The 20,823-nt window shown below is 45.3% G+C and overlaps 1 pseudogene; it reads left to right on the top strand.

The window, feature by feature from the left end:
• Positions 1 to 9,233: 9,233 nt before the first annotated feature.
• Positions 9,234 to 9,352, top strand: LOC139050217 (5S ribosomal RNA; annotated as a pseudogene).
• Positions 9,353 to 20,823: the final 11,471 nt, after the last annotated feature.

The following is a 20,823-nucleotide window of genomic DNA, read 5'->3' as shown; positions in this document are numbered from 1 at the left end:
GCGCCCGACTTCACCTTCACAATCACCTCTGTGACCTATTTAGCAAACTTACTTGGAAATAGCAGCCTTCTGCCTGATGCACGAGATGGAACTTTATGTTGTTCTAATTGCCTTACACACTGACCACAGTAACTTGGAGATCACTACCTTCTTGAAATGTCACGAACCACATTGTTTTCAGGGTGAGACAAGAAATCGTGTCTAATCATCATATGTGACAAAGAGAAATAAGTGATGCCCGTGGCAAAGTGCCATTCAAGTGGTTGAGTTCCTCCAGGAGGTAGGGGGTGATACCAGTGAGAACCCTCAAAAGGTGATTATTGCCTTAGCCAAGGAGCCTCAGGTGACATAGTGAAGCTTTTTGGGCATGATGCCATTAGGCACCACCATATGCAGTTTATTTGCTTCCACAACACCTGCATGGCTCACGAGTGTCCAGTGGTAAATTTCTGAAGACCCATCAACGTCAATGTAGCATCTACCTAGTTCCGAATACTTCAATCTGCATGCCACTATGTACGGCGGGTGTTACAGTGAAGGAGACTAACGAGCAGCTACACACATACAAAAACTCTCTACAGTCTGTTATTGTGGAAGCACTGCCCAACATCAACACACGATATATGATACAAGAATACTGCTGCTATCAAAGATGAATTCAGTCAGTAATTGAGGGTGAAGATGGTTTCATTCAATAGCCTTATAAAAATGGTAAAAAAGCTAATAAAGTTGAAACTCATGTTTCGAATCTTGTCTGAAATATTGGTGATATTCCAGAAGTCATTATGTCTTCGAATATCTCACGCAGCGGGTACTCCTGTTCTACTTCTCCATGACCTTCAGGTATGCTAGAGAAGTCTGTCTCGTCATTGGGCTCCAAAATGTAGCTGAGCAAAAGGAGTAGACCTAGGTGGCTGACAGGATGGCTCTTTCTTAAGTGCGGTGCGTAGAATAAAAAAAAAACATGCAAACATCTTCAACACTGTTATGGGCATTAGGTGTTAGGGATGAAACATGAAAAACCCCAAGGAAAACATTTAGGTTTGGTGGAAATGTAGAAAATACACAGAGAGTAAAGACAGTGAGGAAAACGAAAAATGTTTTGTGTAAGCTTCTTCAGCAATGTGTTTGTTGCCTGTAGGCAACACCAAGTTGAACTTGGAAAGCGACCTTCACCCCGAGTCGACGTCAATTCTGCGTTCAATTTACGCATATAGTCCTTTTCGGGTGTACAACTAAGATTTATATTGCATGTTTTACACATTACTCATATGGTGCCTTAGCAGCGAAGGCTTTTCCTCTGCTTTTCTTGTAAAAAAATTTTGCGAAGTGCCCATGTGCACCTAGTTTTTTTTTGTGTGTGTGTGTGCATGGCACGTGTGCTGTTGGCCTGGAACTGATTCACAATATAAACACAATATAGCGTTCAGGGCCCCGTGTCACTGAATATCCGGCAGTGGTGTTGGTGACCTTTTCTATATGAGAAAATCAATTTCAAACCATGCATCCTTATCCATGCAGGCCCTCCGTGTTGCACATAGGCGTTACTGAACTAATTGAATTTCTCAAAGTAGAATGTGTCAAAAATTTCGTAAAGTATGTCTTTCACACAACCTCGAGACATGACAGCGTTGGATTAGAATTTGGATATACGAGAAAATATAATTCTATTGCGCGGAAACTGAAACACAAACATCTTACCCAGCTGCCACTTCAGATCAAATACCCTCCACCCCACAACAGCCTAAATCAGCATGAAGCAACCTCTTGGAGGAAGCTGCAAACAGGAACATATCCAAACCTAAACACACTAAGCAAGATGTTTCCCACCCAATATAGAGACATTTGCCCCTGGTGCGGCGCCAAGCCCACCTTATATCACGTTACATGGAAATGCGTTCAGAATCAGCAATTCCTTCAAATAAAAGACCCGAGTGTGGAGCAGTGGGAGAGGGAGCTCTCCAGCAGCGACCCGAAAGTCCAGCATGGACTAATAAGGCACGCTCGCCGAGTAGCCACCCTCAGTGGTGCCCTGGAATAGGGGCGTCGACCCTGCGCAGATGGGGAAGAAGACCGTGAAGATGGCCGACCACATGTGCCACCGCTAATTTCTACACCATTAGAGCAAATAAAGTTGTTCCTCCTCCTCCTCAGGTCTGTCTTAGGAGTGGCACGGCCCCAGAAAGCTCGCCTTCATGCATAACTTTCGACACCAGCATTTCCAGGGAAAAATTACAGAAGCATAAGCTGCAGATGTCGGGAAGCCTGAGAAGCAGCCAGGGATCTTTTAGTGCTACCGTGTTCCACTCTTAAAGGCGCAGCTTAAGTGTCCTCCAAACTTTTCTTTTCACCGTTTGGGGACTGCCTTCTTGAAGGTGTTGCTTCGATTCCTTTCTGCTGTAGGGCGAACACAATATCTGCTTTGAACAACACCAGAGCCACATTTTGATTGCACTTGATGCTGGCTGCACTAGGGTGGCATCTCTTCTAAACACTATACAACACTTCACTATGATGTTTCCACTGAAATAGAAGAATACACAGGACACCCTCGTGTACCACTTCATCTACCTCCATGTAATATGCCATAGCTCCATGATCGTATCCTTAACGTCCGCGACTTTCTTGGATTCATTTCAGATAGCTGGAATATACATACTAAAAAAGCTCGGAAGCGCTTGCACTCTTTGGAAAATTTTGTATGAGCATTTTCAGGCTGTTCTGATGACACTAAGAAATACTCGCTCTCCAGCAATCGACAGTAGATGTAAGCACGAAATGGCTGCCCGCAAAGCAGATTAGTTGTAGATGATACTAGCCACAATTTTAACATGGGTGTAGTGCACATTCGCGACGGCACACCCCACCACAGCACACCGCACCACGCATACTGTACACTGGTCCATATATAGAGACGCAAGTTTCCTGTCATAGACAGGACCTCATTGCAAGTCTCGTATCGGTCCACCAGACGCGCCGTGGACTGCTCACGAACTGCTGGCATTGAAAAGAGCACAAGCAACTGTGTCTAAGTGCCAAAAGATGACAATCGAATGTATAGTGCCTTGTATCTGCCTATTATTAGAAGTGACAAAAAAACTTCGGCGTACTAAAAGTTACAGCTTGAGTAATATTGTGAGCAAATATTTAGGAGAACTCACAAGCAATATTTTTTGTAACATGCTTGGGAAGTAATTAGCGTGTGTAATGCAGTCTTGACTGTTTGCCCGGATGATCTGGTTTGAGTGCCAGGATAATGCTATGGCTTTTGGTTCATTGAAGGTGGCCGACAACTGGAGCTAAAAGCATTTCATGCTTAAAATGTCTGCAGCAGTGGCACTGCCCGGTTAGTCAAGGACCTCATTTCATAGCCCTCATTCTTACACATTCGAACAATGTTTCTGCCTTTATAATGCTTCCTAGACTTTATCCTTCAAATTCTTATGTGAAAGAATCACGTATAAATTTGGTCATAGTTCAACTGTGCGAGCACAATTGCTGCTGATTTCATAAATACAGCCTGTAAATCAATACAGCAGAACTGTTAGTTGAAATATGTAATCCAGGTCAAGGAGCCATTCTCAAGACGATGTTCCTGCTGGCACTGATGCGTGGCATTCCTGGCTTTGGTGAACTTTTTATTCTAAATTATAAAGCATGAAACATTCGCACGTGCTCTTCTTTCCTTCTATTTTGGGATTTGCTGTTTCAAGGAGCTGTGCCCTTTGAGTGGCAGCAGCCTGATTGACATAATTTCTGACTCAAGTATTACACATATTTGCACAGTTTGGTCAAGGAGTAGCCAGATTTTGAGAAGTACATCTTTAGTAGAGTCTATAGGTGCTGGTTTTTGGTGTGGAGAGAAAAGCAGCTTCATAGCTTCCCTCCTGTCTGTTGTCATTGTATCAGCAAACTGAAATTAAAACTCTCGAAACAGTATATTTGTTAATAAGGAATCTTTGCAAGGCACATTGTTAAGCACATGCTGATGAAGTGCTTCAATTTTTTACATTACAGAAATTATGCCATGTTTTATCGAGAGGCAAAGAAAGCTGTTTGCTTTAAAAAATTAGCAATAATCTGCAGAGTTTGTCAAGTGATTGAGATATTGTTACCCAGTACCTTCACCAAAGGTGTTATGGGAAACAGTGCAAGGAACTAGCATGCAATAATTGCAGGTATTTGGCGAAGTTGTATGGGAGACAAGATGGCCGACCAATTTTCCTCCAATGCATCTGAGCTTTGTCATCTTCACGGTGTAATATAATGCGAGCGGATAAAGAATGTGTGGCAACATGAAATGGCCTTTGACGACATAGGCGAGTAGTGGATGTCGCACTTCAGTTGTAATTAAAGTTACATCAACACTGAGCATGTATACTATGCCCAAGTTGGGCCCATACTTTGGATTACCGTGTACAGTGCCACTCTCTTCTGCATTGCAGAAGATGGGTGCCAATGCTTCTTTACTGTTGCCATTTCAATTTAGTATTTTTCTGATGCTGTCATGCTCTGCAAAATACAGCCAGAGGTTGCACGGTTTCGCAATGAAGACTACTTTCTGTGTTTTCAAGATAAAATTTTAGCTGTAATAAACGAGATTTCCAAAAAAGAAATTTTGTGTTTGGCCTGCCTTCTTTTGGGTGATCAGACATGGGAGCCATTGAGGCATCGTGGCTGATACGTGCTCCCTTTATGCTTGAAATGTGTGTGCACAATGCTCCTTGCATGTTGAAAAAACTGGAGACCACCCATAATTGGTCTTGGTTTGCTCCCTTAGCCACACGTTTCAAAGCTGCCATCGAAGACCATCTTTCAAGTTACATAACCTAACCTGACACGCCGTTTTTTTCAATGTGCCCACCCCTCATGTAATGTGCTGTTCAGGGACCTTTGAGGTATAATAAATAAAAAATAAATAAAAGTGCTGTCAGAAAATACAGCTGTTGTTGTTACTCTTTCTGACGGTGTGTTTTAGATACATAAAAATTAGGATGGACGTGCATGTTCAGTGTGATTGAAGGAATAAGAAACTTTACTGGAAGATTCTTTGCAAGAGATGCATGGGCTTGCCCATTTCATGAAAAAAAGGCTTTGTTTTCATTATATACAGTAAGCTAAGGGTCAGGCGGACTTCACCACAAAAGCAAAGAGAGAGAAATTGGTTGACAGAGAAATGCAAAGCCCGCTGACCCCATCGTAACTATCCAGCGCATAGACGACATACGCACACTGGCCAACAATGTGGGTAAGAAGAGATGGAAAGATGAAAGAGATTGCCATGAAGCACGTGGTGAAAAGGAGAATGAAGCAAAAATTAGTGACATTCAGGAAAAGCTAGATATTCTTGATTAGAAAACTGAAACATTGGACAAATAATCAATGAAAACCTTTATCAAGTCTTACCGCCGTATTCATCAATACATCTTGAAGCTTATGCTTGACTTGATATAAATGACGCCTGGCGTGAACGCGCCCACGATGATCATTGCGCTTCTTCTGTTGTGTTCACGACAGGCGTCATTTAAATCGAGTCAAGCATGAGCTTCAAGTTAAGATGCATTTCTGAATACAGGAGTTAGTGTTATGGCATGGTGAGGTCCTTCGGAATGAAGTCTTCATGAACTAGAGAATAGATGTGCCTGTGAGAACCAACCTTTACGTATTATTGCAGACATCTGAATCACAAGAGCACTCTGAAGCATGTGGTAGGTTTGTGAAGAATTTCCGAGAAACCCACATGGGTTTTCTTTGTAACAGTTTGCTAAAATCGGGGGTATGACTCATTTTACATTTCCTGATCACCTTGCAAGTTTCCGCACAATGGTTTCGTCATTACTGTACAGTGGTTTAACAAAATGGAGTCATGAGAAAAAATTAAATTATGGGGTTTTACGTGCCAAAACCACTTTCTGATTATGAGGCACGCCGTAGTGGAGGACTCCGGAAATTTAGACCACCTGGGGTTCTTTAACGTGCACCTAAATCTAAGTACACGGGTGTTTTCGCATTTCGCCTCCATCGAAATGCGGCCGCCGTGGCCGGGATTCGATCCCGCGACCTCGTGCTCAGCAGCCCAACACCATAGCCACTGAGCAACCACGGCGGGTGAGTCATGAGAAAAGAAGGAAAAAGGGCAATTTTTAGGCACTTAGAATGCAATACAGGCACGAACGTCAAAAGAGGCACTTGTAGGACGCGTGCTGTTGCAAACAGTCGTGCCGTGTACAGTTTAGAAATTCTGCTGGCAGCTCGTAGAATACCTTGTTTAAATGTCCATAGTTTGCACTTGCAACGAAGGCAGAAGAAGGATGCCAGGAAAAAATAAAAATTTTGTCGCGTTTCCTCTCGTTACGAAGCCGTTTACAATGATGAGAGCTAAATAGAAAATGCGTCATATGTCACTGGCGTGGGACTTCAACCATCCTTGTTCACCCCCATCCCATACCCTTGTATGCCCTGAGGCATTTATCCTCGCATTAAAAAAAAATGCGTGGTCCTAATGAATGAATACCTTTTCCCAGCTGCAATTCATAGTTCGAGTAAGATTTCGAGGGTCTTGCACCTCAAAAAAAAGTTCATGATAAATAAACAGTACAGGAAGCCAGTATAACAGTTTTCATCGAAAGTGAGTTGGCACTAGGATATGATCCAGTTTGCACCTTCAATAAAATGACTATTGATTGGCTACTATTGATCTGTACAATAAACGCAGCACACATACGGAACAGCATGCAGTCCCATTTATGCCTTGGGCCCCAGTTACACCGTGTTAAAGTGTGGAAATACAACAGATTCATAAAACCAGCTCTCTTTATCACTTTATCTTAGGGAGGGATTTGTCGGTGTTACAGTGCAGAGTATCAACATCTTAGGAGAAGGCTTCCAGTTATTTATGAATTATATGTAGAGGTTCATTACCTCATGAAAACTGTTCTGCATAACACTCTTGCTTCTTCACACATCTGCCATGATTATGTCAAATACGGGATAAGTTGGGTGCTGCAGATAAATGGCTCCTGCATAGCCTAAAGGTGCAGCATCAATAGATATACCTAAATTTTGATTGATTCTTGATTTTCGGTCCAGTTCTGTGATACATACACATAGAACTGCAACTGTTCAATCCGAGTACCAATATTAAATATGTTCTTTGGGGGCTTCAATGATTTGCTCAACTTTGTGGAAAGTGCAGGAATGCATAGAAAAAAATGGCTGTAAGGTCAACTATCATCTTCTGTGCATAAGCGTTCAAATATTGCACTAACGATAATCTAAAACACATGAAAAGTCTTTATAGCATAAAGTACAGCCACATTGGATCTCGCTGGCATCATTATCATATGTCACTGGTGTGGGACTTCAACACAATGTGGGAACTACCATGGCTCATACAATGCTCCGAAGGATATACAGTGTATATATTGTATTGATATACATTGTAATAGCGCACCTATGCTCAATGGCATTTGAACTGTTTCTTGCAATTACAACTTCTAGCCATGCGCTTATTCATATATGACTTGGATGGTCGTGAAGCCTAAGTGCTTTTCTACCTCGCAATACTGCAAGCTTGTCTGTTGACACTAGCTGCACAAAAGAACAGTAGCTTCTGCTCCAGCAGAACTTGAGGGCAGATTACAACTTCTTACCACACTATAGATGAGAAATATGAACATACTCCCAAGCTGCGATATCATAGCTGGTGTACAGCTGCAATACAGGTGCTGCACGCCCTTATTTGCTCTATGCACATTTTGGGGCTGGCAATAAGTTCCACTAGACAAGGTACCAACCACATAGGCATATAAAATATTGAGTTAAGGGTGTTTGAACAAACGAAATTCGCCACAATTCATGGCGCGACGGCGCATGCGCCCTGGCCTAGCCGATTAGTCGCGAAATGTTTTGGAATGGTCGCGCGCATGGCCGTGCGCCGGAAAGTCCCCCGAAAAAAAAAAAGCACCCGGACGCGCGCTGTTGCAAACACTCGTGCCGTGTACCATGTTGAAATTCTGCCGGTAGCTCGACGTCAGTGCGGTGCCGAAAACATCCGTAGCGTAAGGCTGCAACTCCACTTTAAAACAGGAAGCGGCCAGTGCTTCCTCCGTGTCGACCGGACTGCCCCGTGAGTCGGGTAGTTGCCGCCCTTCATTGATGGCTAGCTAATTTGACGAAAAACTCGTGCGTTACACTTGGACGACACTTAAATACATCACGTTGCTGACAAAGTCTTCTTGCAACGTCGGTCCTCACTTGCTGGTGGTTGCAGCGCGTACCTGATTACACGCACTCGTAAGGCGCGGTAACGCAGGATCGATACGATGCCGACAAGACGGTCACTGCAACGACTGACCGCCTATGGTGGTCACCGAAACCATTTTATCATGCCATGTCGACGACGACGCAACCGACGAGCGCGAGTTGTAATGCGACGGGCTTTCTTGTCGACGGCGCTGGCAAAATAAGCGTGCCGACCGTCGTTCGACCGAACCACGCGCGATAGGCCATCGAACCGACAACACAGTAGCTACAGCGTCTTCGCTTGTATATATAATTGATCGCGCTAAAAATTAGTCCAACACGCCTACCAAGTTGAAATGCACAACCTTCAAACCTGCCAAGCCGTGGCCATGAAGTTTGAGCCAATGTCGCGCCTGTTAAGCGAAGGTTCACCTGGCGCCTTTGTGTTCGTTCACCCGCTACTGACGCTCACTCAACCGACGCTCACTCAACGTGGGCGCAGGTGCACAAATCAACCGGCGAAATTCTCGGGATCCTTCCAAAACGTTTTCAGCGGCGTGCGGCACGCGGCAGCACATGAAAATGAAAAAGATGGATTGCGACCCGGGTCAGCTGGTGGCGACTCTCTCTCTAACAATGGGCCGGTTCCGCTTCATATTTCTTTAGACAGCCCATCGTGTGCAGGACGGGGCAGGTCCGGTGCTGACGTCAACCACGAAGCTTTCCACTTTCGTAGAAGTAGAAGCCCAAGCTGCATAAAAGTTGTCTCCCCGGCAAGGGCGAGGAGACCTGCGGAATTGCGAAGGCTGACAATGGATTCGTCGTGGTGCTCTGTGGCCTCCGACTATTCCGTTCGACCCACGGAAGGGTTCGGCAGTTTCGTGGAACTTTGCCGGCACCAGGGGCAACCACTTCAGAAGAACGGGGTGGGGAGAGTGGTGCGTCATTTTCACCTTCCTCCGAATCACTATATATATTTGTAATGAATTGCCATCGCCCATACCACGCTGAATACACCGGTTCTCGTCCGATCCCCGAGGCTAAGCAGCATTGGGCTGGGTCAGTACTTGGGAGGGAGACCACCTGGGAAAGCCGAGTGCTGATGGCATTCTTTGCTCCCACTATCCCCCCTCCCCCAGCCCTTGTTGACGCTGAGCCGTGCTCCCGCAAGGGCTGCAGAAGACAGCGTCAATTATCCCTTCAAAAACCACTGCTCTAATGGAACCCCAGCAGTCCTTGTTGAAAGTGTCCACAAGCGGTGCCTCTCTTTTCGGCGAGCAATTTAGTCTCGCTCATCCACAATCGCGGTCGACTCAGTAGGCGCAGGCTAGTCTGACAAAACGAGGCCAAATGTCGAGCTGCTCTGCCATTTCGCTTTTGCTTGCCTGGAGTGAAGTCCGTGGATATTTTTTGAGCCGTCACATCGCCTATCAGGACCGACGCCACGTGCAGCCGTGTGGGACCTCAACTCAAGGCATCCCGGCACTGTATAAGGTGAGTCAAAGAGTTCGTGTTTTGTCGATGCATTATCTTACGTAAACAAATTTTAGGTTCAAATTGTATTTAACAACTTTTCTTGAGCGCTCGCGAAACAAGCATGGTCGAATGTTTGGAAAATGAGGCAGCCAGCCTTGAATGTAAACGGTTTATCTTGTTAATAAGAACGCGTATACACAGCCTTTGCTTCTTTTTTTGGTTATTGAGAAAGACATTAAACATTGATGAACCGAAACGGGCGACAGTAGGACGAACGTCGTTGTTCCTTAACGTAGTGAGGAGGGGCAAAGCTTCGATAACGCTGAAATATTTCGGCACAACTCCAAGTGATAAACGTGAATGGGAACTAAAACACTGCCGACACATAATCTCTTTCGCTGTTTCTCAAGACAAGGCGGGCTATTAGAGTTGCGTTCTTTTAGTTCGTTGTAGAACTGCTATAGGAAGGGGGCATATTCCATTCCTATATTTGTTGCCATACGTATGAAGACATACTTCAGTCGCATTGGACACCTTATATAGTCAATGCAGTCAGAAATTTACCTGCACACTTTGGTATGTAAAATAATCCCACGGAGGTATATCTTTTCTTGAGCAAAGAGCTATTTTTGAGGACGACAGGATAGATAATAATAAGCTTCATATCCATCAAAACGATTGAGGGGCTGTGGCTAAAAGCTGCTGAACAGCTTGACTAGAGCCCACGGTCCCCTCTACAAGGCAGTACAGGAGCTTACTTGAAACATACAGGAATGTAACAAAAGACAAACGCAAAATTGATTCGATTTAAGGTATTACAAGGAAATCAATGTTAAAATTCTTAATAGATATAACATATCACGTGGCGCAACTCACGAACTGTAGTACGACTTAAATCAATTCCACATTTATTAAGGTTATTAAGAAGTTTAGGCAACATATACGGTTAATGTACCCATAGAATAGTTAGCTTGGGAAGTGACCACCTTCCAGTAGTCAGACTGATGTCTAGTATAGAATGTGAGCTTTATTTCCAGCTTGGTTAGGTTGCGAAAAAATTTCGATTTTATTTTATATCGCACCTAAAGGCAACAATTAGTCTGTATATACAATTTCCAGAGAGGCATTATATCTGCTTGAATGAAGAGAGTACGTGTATGAGAATTGTAGGGGACAGCAATAAGAAGCCTAATTATCTTTCTTTTGTAGGATGTACACCTTCGTTAAGTTAGTTACTGTGGTAGATCCCCATAATATAAACAGTACGAGAGATTAAATTTAAAAAGAGAATTATATATCAGCAAATCAAAAAAAGATTTGCAAATTTTAACACTGACCTTGCGCCTGCTATTAGAACGACAGAAAGCTGAGCTAGTTGGTAAGGATTCATTATGCAAACTAGAAGTGAGGCGTGCAGACAGGACACAAGAGTAGAGAAGTGGACAACACGAACGCCGCGGCGTTCGTGTTGTCCACTTCTGTACTCTTGTGTCCTGTCTGCACGCCTCACTTCTAGTTTGCATAATGCCTGCTATTAGTTTACTACACTGCTGAAAGTTAGCGCCACTATCAAGGCGTTCGCTCGCGGTTCAGAGTATAGACTGACGGCCTATCGCTTATAGCCATTCGGTAATTTGTTTAGCACCGCATGTGCCACTAATTTACGTCTCACGTGAGCTGCTTGACCAAGTTCTTTACGAGTGCAGGTTATTATGCTAGGAGCTGCAAAAGCAGCTGTCCTGCACTATAAAATCCACGACCTACGGTGGCGCAACCAGTCCTCGCTTCAAATGATAGGTCCGATGCAATGTGTCTGCGCCTGCGCACAGCTTCTTGAGACGCCTGCATACCACTGCTACTGACCCCTTTGTTGTCTCGCTATCGGCTTTGCAGAAGCCATTACTCGAGACATTGCCACGACGATGGGGCGGCCGCCGTCGTGCATGAATTTTCACGGGTCAAGATGACGGGCGCGAAAGATTTTTGCAACTTGGTCGGTCATATTTGGCTCTGAAGGTATGCGGGAAAGCCAGACTCCATAAGCATCGGAGCGCGTGGCATTGCCAACAGTGTTTCAAAGCGAAGCTTTCTTGGCCTCTTCCTTCAGCTTCCCCATTGCTGCTGCATCTGGTGCTGTCGGGCACACCACGTAGGGTGGGGAGTGTGGCGAGGGGGGAGCCATTGTGTGTTCATACATGCCAGGAGCGAGTCCGAGAAGAAAGGTGAAGCTAAAAACTAGTTTTCACCCCACCGCGTCGAATGTGCACAATGACATCTGGAGCTCTCAGGCCGTCGCCACGTTAGACTTGAGCACTGTAATTACCCGTGACTCCCCTCGAAAGCATTGCAGAAACTGCAGCTGCAGCGCTTGCCTTTCTACTAAGGTGCGATTCCAGAGGGAACGTAGTTGAACTGTAGGGAGGAGACGTGGCAGTTGCCGTTCAAGCAGGCACGTACCCAGGATTTTTTTTTTCGGGGGGGGGGGGCACCACCTCAACCATCATCATCATCATCATCATCATAATCATCCTATCTATGTCCACTACAGGACGAACGCCTCTCCCTGCGATCTCCAATTACCCCTGTCCTGCGACAACCGATTCCAACTAGCGCCCGCGAATTTCCTAATTTCATCGCTCCACCTAGTGTTTTGTCGTCCTCGACTGCGTTTCCCTTCTCTTGGTACACATTGTGTAACCCTAATGGTCCACCGGTTATCTAACCGGCGCATTGCATGACCTGCCCAGCTACATTTTTTCCTCTTGATGTCAATTAGAATATCGTGTATACCCTTTCGCTCTCTGATCCAAACCACTCTCTTTCTCTCTTAACGTTATGCCTAGCAATCTTCGTTCGATCGCTCTTTGCGCGGTCCTAAACTTGCTCTCAAGTCTATGCCCCATATGTCAGCACTGGCAAAATGCACTGATTGCACACCTTACCTTTCAATAATAATGGTAAGCTTCCAGTCAGGAGCTGGCAATGTCTGCCGTACGCGATCCAACCTATTTTTCTTCTTCTGTGAATTTCCTTTCTATGATCAGGGTTCCCTGTGATTAATTGACCTAGGTAAACATACTTCTTCACAGTCTCTAGTGGCCGACTGGCGATCCTGATCTCTTGTTCCTTTGCCCGGCTATTTATCATTATCTTCATCTTCTGCATATTAATATTCAACCCCACTCTTACACTCTCTCTGTTAAGATCTCCAATCATTTGTTGTAACTCATCTGCATTGTTGTTGAATAGAACAATGTCATCGGCAAACCGAAGGTTGCTGAGATATTTGCCGTCGATCTTTACTCCTAAGCCTTCCCAGTTTAATAGCTTGAATTCTTTTAAGCACGCAGTGAATAACTTTGGAGAAATTGTGTCTCTCTGTCTGACCCCTTTCTCTATAGGTATCTCCCTGCTTTTCTTGTGTAGAATTAAGGTAGCTGTAGAACCTCTCTAGATATTCTTACGCCAAGGACGGTCAGTAAGACGAGAAACTATTTACAGATTATATTTACAGCAACGGTTGCAGCGCTGACCGGTTAGATTCATAGGGCGAGCCCAGTTCGTTCTTCCTCCTCTTTTCTGGGGTTACGGCGCCTACGCGCCTCGTTCAAACAAACAAATACCACACGAATGTAGCAATATTTTCCAAGCTTTTTACGTAAGCGTTCTGTACTCCTTGATTACGTAATGCATCTACGATTGCTGGTATTTCTACTGAATCAAATGCCTTTTCGTAATCTATATAAGCCACATAGCTAGGCTAATTGTACTCTGCAGATTTCGCGATAACCTGATTGATAACATGGATGTGATCCAGTGTGAAGTATGTCTTCCTGAAGCCAGCCTGTTCCCTTGGTTGACAAAATCTAGTGTTGCCCTTATTCTATTGGAGATTATTTTGGTAAATATTTTATATAATACTGGGAGCAAGCTAATGGTCCCATAATTTTTCAATTCTTTAACGTCTCCTTTTTTGTGGATTAGTATAATATCTGTATTCTTCCAGTTTTCTGGGACCCTTGCAGTCGATAGACACTTCGTATAAAGAGTCGCCAGTTGTCCAAGCATTATGTCTCCTCCATCTTTGATTAAATCGACTGTTATTCCACCTTCTCCTCCCGCTCTTCATCGTTTCATGTCTTGCAGGGCCCTTCTGACCTCATCGCTAGTTATAGGAGAGTTTCTGGATCCTGTTCATTACTGTTTCTAAGTGAGCTATCACGACTCCTCTGGGTAGTGTATGCAGGTCAGCTTAGAATTTTTCCGCTGCTTTTACTATATCTTCGAGATTGCTGATGATATTACCCTTCGTATCTTTTAGTGTATAAATCATGGTTTGTCCTATGCCAGGTTTCTTTTTTACTGATTTCAGGCTGCGTTCATTTTTTACGGCTTCTTCAGTCTTTCTCATGTTATAGTTTCGAATATCAGTTATTTTCGCCTTGTTGATCAGTTTTGACAGCTCCACGAATTGCGTAACGCTGTGCGGCCGCCAGTCCCATACAACCGCGTAGAGCGCAGGACTCTGCGATACTAGACGTACTGCGCTCACCGCGAAAGGTTAGAAAAACACCCACATAAGCACAGCAGAGAAGTGGCTACGTGAGGTGGTTCAAAACAAGTAATTGTTCTCCACTTCCGGCGGCGTTTTCTCTACTTCCTTTTTAAATAAAAAGGTGTTGATCCATAAATATTCTCATAAACAACGGTTAACTTATTTATTATTCGCTTTTGCTTGCAGTTTGGTTGTTGCCTTGGCTCTCTCCCTTAGTAGATCGCTTAATTTCTCAACTCCTTGCGATTTTTGTTTCCAGTTGCCAATTTTGCACGAAAAGTGCTATACAATTAGGGAAAAACAGACGAGGTAACGGGCGACAGTCATCTTACTTATGGGTTTAAGGATTATTGCATGGTTTAATGATGGACGCTCTTTCACATTATTTTATTTCCCACCTTATCTAATCCATATCAAGTGTATATGGTTCCGGGCATCTTCCAGCGTCGCGGCGAGCCGTAACTCAAGGAAATAATGAAGCAAAGGGATAAGTTAAACGAAATTGGCATTTTCCCCGGCCGCAACTCGTACCATGAGAGTACAGACCAGCTGAGTAACAGCCGCATCCCTCTCCTGGTCCAAGGACCAGCCTAAACAAAGAAGGTTGAACTAACAAAAGCAACAGCTATGCGCGGGACGGTTGAATAGATTGTGACAATTGAACGCATCTCGAGTTAATCGCGCGGGTGCGGAATCTATGAGAAAACTGTCCTTCACATTACAAGAGATGACGATAACTACCGCCATCTAAAAGGGGTGAAAAAGGCAACATAATGCTGACCGATGAACAGCTGCCAAGTCTCAACATTGATCTGGCGGCGCTTTAGGAATGTGTGAGTAGTGGTGGCGTGGGCGGGGAGGGGGGTATGCCACTTAATTTCGGGGGGGGCCCAGGCCCCCCCCCCCCCTGGGTACGTGCCTGCATTCAAGGGAGGTGGGGGGGAGACGCTGAGAGAAGGCGAAAAAAAGAAAGCCTGCTACTCTAGGACGGCCGTTTCGGGGGAAGTAGATAAGCTTAGGTTCAAAGTATCGCACAGGATGTTGCTGCTATTTTGAAAAAATAAACACCGTGCAAATATCTCAAGTGGTCAAACTATGCAGGGCGCGCAGAAGCTGAACCGCATTAATTAAAGCGCACTGCAGGGTCCCGGCGACACTACAGAAGCGGTCGACCATCAAATCAACATTTCTGTGCCCGCCGCGGTAGCTTTGCTTCTATTGCAGTCCTAGAGGTCGTGTATTTGATCCCAAGCGAGGGAGCCGAGCTTCGACAGAGGCGAAATAGAAAACGCACGTGCGCTTACATATGTGAAACGTTAACGAACATCACGGTGTCAAAATTAACCCGCAGTCCGCCACTACAGCGTGCCTCATAATCCAATTGTGGTTTCGACACGTAGCAGACCTATAATCCAATTTCAGTTTAATACTTCTGGCACAATGCGATGTGCCATGCGAGGCAATGCCTGTGCTAAACCCTGTCAGAGGTAATGTATAGGGCGCACAGCAATGCCTCACGGAAACATCTCTTCCTGTGTGTTCTGTGTACTCCGCCGACAAAATCTCAAGGTCACTTTTAATATCAGCTCATCACTCTCGTGTTAGACTAAACGCTGAACAAATTAGGCTTTAACCATCGATATCACCGCTAATTATCGTCAATCAAAATATCTAGCACGGAATGCTTCGCTTACATCGTTTCCCACAGTGCGCGGTATATGCAGAATTTTTGTTTGTTCTCATTCTTTCTTTTCTACCTATTTTGCGAGTAAAAGTAAATCCATCTTTCGAAGTTGACGAGCCTAGATTGTACGCTTAAGTGCCTTAGTACCGTGATCGTACTTATTATAGCCGTCTACGTGTGATAATACCCAAGAACGTGTGTTCTCGCACAAGTTGCAGACGATGAGAGTCTAGTACGAGCTGGAATCTCTTGCCCGCTACGTTGAATGATTGACTATATGCAAGTGATTTGTGCATATTGGCATCTGACTCCGGTGTACGAGCTGTGCAGCAAAATTTACGGGCTGGCCTAACGCTCATTAATGATCTTGTTGAAAAGCACGGACATGATTATCTCACATGATAAAACTGCTGTATTTCCTTTTACAAAGAAATGCCTCAATAATTTGTAATGATGTTATAAGAATTGTTTCTTGCCGCAAGTTAAAACACACAATAGGAACACTCATAAAAAAAGAAATGGGCGGATCTTCAAACTGATTTCATTTGGGCTGTGACCCCTTGCGGCAAAAGACATGTCTTTTAGCAAGCACCAACAAGGCCAACTAGCAGCTTTGTGGCAACATATTGGTAACGGGGCGTTGTAGTCGCAGCTCCCGAGATGCACACTGAAGCAAGGAACGCGAGTCTTCTTCTTCGTCTCCTGACGCGCCCGAGTCACGGGGGTCAGCGAGGTAGGGCTGGGCGTTCTCCGCTGGCCGCTAGGGTGCCTCGATGTCCTGCTCGTTAGCCGCTCCGTAGAGTGGAGACAACCGCGGCATCTGTTACGGCTTTGGGCACGCGAATTGCGGACGCCGTAGTAAACGCCTTTGACGGACGCTGTAGCTACGCGTTGCTGGCGCTCGTGTGTCTTGAAAGCGAACTGCGACACGGCGAAAGTGCGCGCCCGCGCGGGTCTCATCTTCAAAGCGATCCTTGGCTGTAGAGTGTGCGTAGTGCCGGTAGCTTGGTATGCGTTGTGCTTTCGACGTTTTGTTCACGCTGAAGCGATAGATGCACGAAGCTAAATTCCTTTGCTGCACCCGCAATTCCCCACTCCAGCATTTCGTCAGCGAGATGCGCTCATGGTTACCTGTGCGCGCGTGACACCGTGCTTGTTTATTTTGGTAAAACACGTTGGTAGATTTGTTGGTTTTCATCCATCATAGAAGGTGTAAGCGCGACTGAACAACGACGTAGAAACAAGCCGAAAGGCAAAAAGAGCGCTGTGTCTGGATGTCTGCTTCTTTGTACGTCCTCTTTCAGTCACGCTTACGTATTATATCATTGTTGTTAATTTCTTTAGTAAGCGAATGTCTAAAGTTTACATGGTTGCTAAAGCTACTATACTTACTTTGTGCAGCTATCCACTAATTTTCTATCGCAGTCGGTGCTTCGCCTTTCGGGCAAAACTGCGACATTCTTTCAACTGTTGGGGCGGACTGGCGTACTTCAAAGGTAAGGGCACTGACCGTGGCTTTGGTGGCGTGACCCAAATTCTTCATCACATTGGCCAGTCGTAACACCGTCCAATGTTCGCAGCGTTTCTTTCCTTTTATAGAAATGAGCCATGGTTGGCGATACTCTTTCTCTTTGTGGTAAAAACATAATATACAACGGAAGCAATATCCCTTGTGCGAAACGCGCTGGTCATCTAAAATTTTGAAGCAACTGCTTCGGCGCTAAGTATTTTGGGCACCTTTTTTTCTTTTCTTTTACGCGCAGGTTCTACGGGAGACGACTGAAGGACTGCGTTCAGGGGGCAGCACAGCGTTTCGCCAAACAAGCGGCCGGTGAACCATGTCTAAATCCTGCCAAGCTGCCGTCACCAAACGTTCACCCGACAGGGACAGCACCGACTGGAGCGCGCTGAACATCGCGTGCACCAAGAAGGATGGTGCCAGCTGCAGCTTAATGAAGCATTGTCGTGAATTGAACAAAGTCCTTCTAGGTGCTTCCCTAGAGCTTGGGGAAGATGGGCGAGGAGAGAGCAGAGGTGCCGTCCTAATCGCATGTGGCCAGACATGCACTTGTCGGTACGGTGCATACGGCCCGGTGCAAGTCTCGCGCGAAGCGAAGGCACTGGATCTCGCCGAGCGTCTACTCGCCGAGCATCGCTGCATCACAGCGATAAAATTGAGCCCCATTTGGTTGGGTCGCGCTTCCATGCGTTCAGTAATAAATCGCAATCACTTTTTGAGAAGCATTACCTTCTGCCCAGCAATTCTATTATCACCTCCCGACGACCCTATCTTTCTCGAAATGCTAAATCCTATCCCACAACGTGGAAATGTCGCCTTCAAGGTCAAAGACTTCGGAGAGAAAAGAGGCGTCGACGTGCCCATGCCTGGAAGGTCACTCGGCTTAGTCATGGATCATCTGACAACACTCGACGTGTCAGAGGTTCAAATGACCAAAACCCATGCGTGTTGGCTGATCCGGGAGCTCACTGAAAACAAGAGCATCACTGAACTGGGTGTCTCACAAGACGTGTTCGCCTACCGCGACAAAGCCTCCAACGCGCTCTTCGCCAGATACCTCTCCAAAGAAGGCCGCGCGCTACGCAAACTGACACTCAAATCGGAGGTCTTTTACTGCAGAGAGTTGCCACTGAGGGAAATAGTCGATGCAATCTGCACTATGAACGCACTGCAGGAACTCAACGCAGACATCGTCACGAGCAGCGAATTATTGTAAGTATAGCTTAAAATTTCATTGCGAACCCACGGTATACCAACAGGCCATCTCCCATCACACATTACGGGACTTTGGCTGCTTCGCCCGGTATTGCTCAACATGTTGCTTTATAAGAAAATTTGAAGTATAATACTTAGTGTCAAATCTAATTTAATGGATACAGCTTAACGTAATGCCTGCATTATTGTATTTCATGCGCTCTAGCGAGCTTTTGATTTGTGGCAAGTTCAGCGAACAAATGTTTAATTGAATAATTGCCACGCAGATACAGTTTATATAAATAAAGAATTTTTTAAATGAAACTGCTCTTCAAGGCTTGAAATGAAGTGGGACATGTTATATATTCTTGACGTCGAAGTACAATTGGAAATTGCATGCTTATTAACGCGATTTACGTCACTGCCAGTTTAGTCACTTTCTTGGACTTCGCGTTGTCGTTTGTTAAGATTGCCATTGGTGTCGTGTATTCAAGCTCCCGTTGTCTTCGCCCCTCTAGACGACAGCTGTGGGTGGTCATTAGATAAAATTGACCTTGCTCTTAAAGGGACACGAAAACGCTCTTTTTAAGTGAGTATGGTTACGTATCGTTTTCAAATGACTGCTAGTAACTGCGAAGGGAAATGATGAACACACCAGGAAAAATGCCAAACTTGGTTTTTGTTGAACTTTGTGCTGTAACCTCAGCCCTTTCTTTCAACGTGACGTCATGGATATCACAATGCTTTTTTTCGTGTATGCCGTTTCATTGACGAGACTGTTGGCGACACCTCGTGGATCGTTTGGAATATAACGTGGTCCTTATTTCTTGACACATAAATTCCCTTCTAAACGTTCAGAAACGCCAATTTCAGTTTCTTGAACTAGAATGTATTGGAGCTCAAAATAGGTTTTTACTTGAGGCATCATTTTTCAACAAATATTTTTTTTTCTCCCCATGTTTTTCCAGCATGAGTACGGTCACCCTCTTCGCCGAAGTCATCACACACAGTGCCACAATACGGCGGCTGAGACTACCTTCGACGTTATGCGAATGTCTTGCGTCATCGTGGAATCCAAATCTCCAATTTCCGGATCCCCAAGCAGCGAAGTGCATGGAGTCCTTGCGGAAGGTCCTGCAGAAACCAAACTCGACGCTCAGCCGGCTCTGCATCGACATGCGGACTTTCGGAGAAGCAGAGTGCCACGCCTTCTTCCGTGCAGTCGCGGACAACAAGGCACTGAAGACGGTGGTCGTCAACACCTTGCCCTGCATCTTCAGACTCGACAGGGTCTCCAGAACTATACGAGAGCAAGGACTCGATGACCGCGTTGTCATCAAGGGACTCTGCGCGCACGACAACACAAGGCAGCTGCAGCAATGCCCGCAAATCTGTAATGCAACCATCAATGCGGTGATGCCGATTTCGAACGTCACGCACTCAATTATCCCTTCTTTACGTGTCGTCAGTGGTCGCCATCATATAACATCGCTGCGGGTTGAATGCTATAACTGCGAACTCAATGAATATTTCGCCTTGACCGCATGTATACGGGCCTCTACCGCACTCACTGAGGTAGACATAGACTTGATTCCCACGCGCGTCCTTAGCACAAGCCCGGAGCTTCGGAGTCTGGAGGGAGAACTGGTGTCAGCTCTCGCTTCTAAAATCAAGCTAGTCAGAGTCAACCTCAAAGGTTTGCAGCTGTCCTACGACGACTTGAACGTACTCGCGCGAAGCGCTAGCAGGAGTCTCAGCCTCATCGAATTCACCGTGAGTCCTGATTGCATCCTTTACAAGAGGTGTGATAACGAGAACTGTCCTGTGCACGTGACCAAATACTTCCTTGAAGCATCCGACCACAAGGACGGCGCACTGGCGGACATCATGGTATATGCCTCTCTTCTAACTACATTTTTTTTGTCTTCGCCATTACAATGAAAGTGATAACCTGCTAAAGACTGCGCGCGCACCGGACTGTCCACACCGAATCGTCTAAAAAAGTTACTAGGCGAAAGTCTTGATTTTCATTAACATACTGCGTCATAAACGCCTCCATTCTCCATGGTCTGGGCATATGCACAGAGTCTGATAACATTGCTTTCAAGACTGGGAGTACTTACAAATTTAGAAAGCTAAATACTTTCATAA

This window comes from Dermacentor albipictus, chromosome 9 (assembly GCF_038994185.2).
Source record: "Dermacentor albipictus isolate Rhodes 1998 colony chromosome 9, USDA_Dalb.pri_finalv2, whole genome shotgun sequence".
In the NCBI taxonomy this organism is placed as follows: domain Eukaryota; kingdom Metazoa; phylum Arthropoda; class Arachnida; order Ixodida; family Ixodidae; genus Dermacentor; species Dermacentor albipictus.
This window is presented reverse-complemented; position numbering and strand designations above follow the sequence as displayed.